This window comes from Uranotaenia lowii, chromosome 2 (genome assembly GCF_029784155.1).
Source record: "Uranotaenia lowii strain MFRU-FL chromosome 2, ASM2978415v1, whole genome shotgun sequence".
NCBI lineage: Eukaryota > Metazoa > Arthropoda > Insecta > Diptera > Culicidae > Uranotaenia > Uranotaenia lowii.
The window spans coordinates 2664760-2668742 of NC_073692.1; the positions used below are offsets into that span (position 1 = coordinate 2664760).

The 3983-nt window shown below is 31.6% G+C and overlaps 1 long non-coding RNA gene across 1 annotated transcript; it reads left to right on the forward strand.

The window, feature by feature from the left end:
- Positions 1-1724: 1724 nt before the first annotated feature.
- On the forward strand, positions 1725-3264 carry LOC129749656 (uncharacterized). Its single transcript, XR_008738120.1, has 4 exons — positions 1725-2125; positions 2197-2351; positions 2866-2924; positions 2998-3264. It is a non-coding gene; the product is annotated as an uncharacterized LOC129749656 (long non-coding RNA).
- The last annotated feature ends 719 nt before the right edge of the window (positions 3265-3983 follow it).

The window sequence follows — 3983 nt, forward strand, 5'->3', positions numbered from 1 at the left end:
AATCGCGAAAAACTGTCGGTGAGAGAGTATTTTTTTTTTTGTTTTGGTTTTCTATTCTAGGGCCGGCAGGGCTGCCAATTGAAATATTATTTTTTTTACAAATTGTTTTTTTCAGGCATTTTATTTATAAAGTTTTTATGTGCCGGAGATATTTTTCCTAGCTTTGGGTTAGTATGAGGGGGATGACAGTTGGAATATATGTTTCGATTTTGTAAAATTTTATCAATTTGACACATTCACATGCAAATGTAGGATTTGCCTTTTTTCGGTGAATTCCTACTGTTTTCAGTAAATTGTCATGGCAGATATCAAGCTATAATTTGCGAATCCGTGGTGGTTCTGTACTAGGGCGTTTGTGAATAGAGTATTCTCAATCAAGGGTTTTGAAGGTGATTAGGCTTGAGTCAGTTATAAACAATTTTATTTGGTGCAGTTTTGTACACAAAATATTTAAAAGGGAATGCTTTGAATGTCAGTTATTTTAAATTGATGTTTACGATGAATAAAGATTATGATCTCTTCAGGCTAGCTTAGAATTCAATTTTAGAACAGACAAAAAATCTAAAAATATTTTGTAATAGTAACATATATGTTCGAAAAAACCTCGTTTTCTGGATTATAATTATGGACTTCCGAAGTAAAATTGTGTACTGGCGTGATAATATTATTTTTGTGTATAGAGCTCACTTGGAGACGGCGTTCGATATGGGACGCAGAAACTAGTTGCAGGTACCATTTTGTTTGGATATACTTGAGACATGTCTCAATGGCGCACGGACAAAACGAGAGAGATAGAATTGGAGCAACCAATATTGGTCAACTGGCAGGTTTACATAATAAACTTTTCTAAACCTAAATAGTTTATTGCAACTGACAGGCTACTTTAAAGTTAGTTAATTTCAAAATAATAAATTTACAAAATAATATTTTTTAAATTATAAAAAGTTTTTAAACAAGTTTGCTTTGGCATCCATGCTTCACACACGTTTTTCGTTTTGCTTTATTCCACATTTTATTCACGCTTTGAAATTTGTGCGTTATAAATAAACATTATAACCCTCACACAAACATTTCACTATACACGCTCCCGATCCTGATTTTGGTGTCTAGTAATTATCAATCATATTATTTTGTTTGGCAAATCAGCTAACAATAATATCAATGATTTTATTATGTCAGAATCGGAGGCACAATGCGGTATAAATACTTAAAAATGCTAAAGTTAAACTATTCGACGTGGTTTTTTCACCACAAAAATATATCGTGAAAATGGAGTATTGTTCAGTCCTTTTTCAGTAAGAAAAAGTCTCCTTAAAATGGATACTGCTGTCAATGAATAGTATCGTAGACGTGTAAGTGCATAAATTTGTAGCTTCCGGTCAAACATACACAAGAAGCTACTAGACATTCGGTTCCTCACATTCAAAACACTATAGCTTCCATATTTGGACATTTCATAGGATTGTTTCAAGTAGAAGTGCTTCAACAGTATATTCAACACAGCAAAATAACTGCAGAATCCTCAACAGCACTTAAAATAGAAGACAAAAATATTACCCGAAACAGAATGCGTATTTTTTATGTAAATTTACATCTTTACAGGAATAAAAACTCTAAACATTGTTAAAATAGAATTTTTTTGAATATTACATGACATGGATCCCATTTGTGTGATGAAAATATAAAATGGAATCCAAATACAATTGCCATGTAAATATTGGGTTATAAGATTTCAGACCAAACAACTGATATTTCCTTTAAAAAGTTTTTAAAAAATACAAAACTGTTTACTATTTATATCGCTGCCTAAACATAACTTAACTGTTGAGTTAAATTTTGTTTCGTGTAATAATCGGGTTTTAAGATTTTGTTTTAATTGTTCATCTTCGATTTATCCAAGCAATCCAAAATTGCGAATTGTATCAAAAAGATTGTGGCAAACTTCATAAACAAACAAGATCGTCGCCCGGGACGATGCATATTAGACCCGTGCTGGATGAGGAAAAAGATTTCACCCTTATTTACGTACCTACTGGCTTTTCATCGAACACGATCCTCACGGCAGCCTCGGAAGGCGGATAACTGTGCCATGTGGAAATTATTGTTCAAAGGAAAAGTACCAAACGTAAGTGTAATATCTATGCCTTTTTCAGTGGCTTTGTATGTTTCTCTCCATTGTACCTTTGATTTTCGCAGGAGTTTGAATTATTTGCTACGAGATGAACGCTAAGGGTCGTAAAAAAAAACAATCGGTCTAAATATGAAAAAAAAAAAAACCCAGCGAATCCCTGAGTGGCTCCAGTCACTGTATAAAAGGGAAGCCGAAGTATCCCGTTTCTGGCAAATTAAAGGTAAGTTTACTATATGGTAGGCACCTGAACATAGTGATGAAACTGATATGATTTCTACAAAAATTTCCATATTTTTGTCATAATAATATAAATGATTGTAAATGCTTATTAGTAAAACTTATTTCATTGCATTTAAATAAAATCACAATTTTGTATCAGAATTACGTCTACAGCTCAGAATAAACTTTCAAAATCAAAACATTTAGCAAATTTTAGATCGATTATTTAGAATTCGAATAACGATAGCTTTAATTAAATAAGTGTTATATTTTTATTTAAAAAAAGGCAGGATTTTGTTCATGAAATAAGAAATGTGAATGTTATAATAATTGATAATAGAATAATAAAATTAATACAATTTAATACATACCGAGTTGAAAATGAACCCAATCAAAGAAGGTTGTAATAACTTTTATAAACGAGAACTTTTAAATGAATGCTTTATTAACCTCACTTAAATAGTCATCAACTTTCATTACCTTGTTCTTATCATAACTCATCTTGTTCATTTCAGAATCACACGGAAAAAAATTAACGGAACTCATACGATCTGGTTGTAAATGATAAGACTAGGTAAAATAACCAGGTCCTTTACTAATCAATCAGGGTTAGAAAATATATCTTTTTTCTTAATTTTCTTTTGCAGGAATTCACCCTGAAGATTGATTAATAATAATAACAACCGAGTCTAATAAGCGAGCCATAAGGGTTAGTGAAACATGAACTGGAAAAAATGAAAAAAAAAATGATATAATTGAGGCATGTTCGGGAAAAGGAAGAAGTCTTGGAGCTTGGAAATGCACTTTTCCAAAGTGGAAACCAGCGTTCTCATTATGGATCTAGTTTCCGATTCTAATCACGCTCTGGTTACAGATTAATTCATTGTGCTTCGCGTTCGATATAGAACTTGAATAACAGAAAACACTTTATTTTAATATTCCATTCGTTTAAATAAATGCATGTTGAATACTGGCTTAATTTTTTTAAATCTGAAATTAAAAAAAATACCAATAATAATTACGGATAGGTCTCAATTTTGTTTTGAATCTTAACAATTCATTTGAAAGCAGCCTGGAAAAATGAAAATGACAAGAAGCATCATAAATGACGGAATTTTACATAAGAAAATCGTGTTCTGTGTCATGTAATATTAGGGGTTTTCATTTTCAGTGCTTTTAAGGATTCAGATTTTTTTATGTACTCAAACCGTTTGCGCGATCATTCAAACAGTGCCATACACGATGTAAATCGTATTAACAGCGACAGAATTTATTCGAATTTTACCACATTTGCAAAAACGAATGTTGAAAAGTTCTTTTTTTGAATTCCCTAAAAAAAATAAACTTTCTTTTTAATACAGATAAGAAAATGCGTGAAAATTTATATTTCGTAATTAGATTTTAATGTTTTACCTTCCTCAAACTAAACTTTGAGTTTCATTTCTTGACCTTGCAACAAAAAAAATCAATTTATAAAGTGTTCCAAGTTTAGCGTGTAAAATCAAATTGGAAAATCTAAATCATAACAAAACGGATAAAATTTTCTCTCTTTCAACTGATTCCCTCTCTCAAATGAGAGGGAACTAGTGGCGGCTCCAAGCGGTCGTTATGTGCGGGCGCTTGCCGACACAGG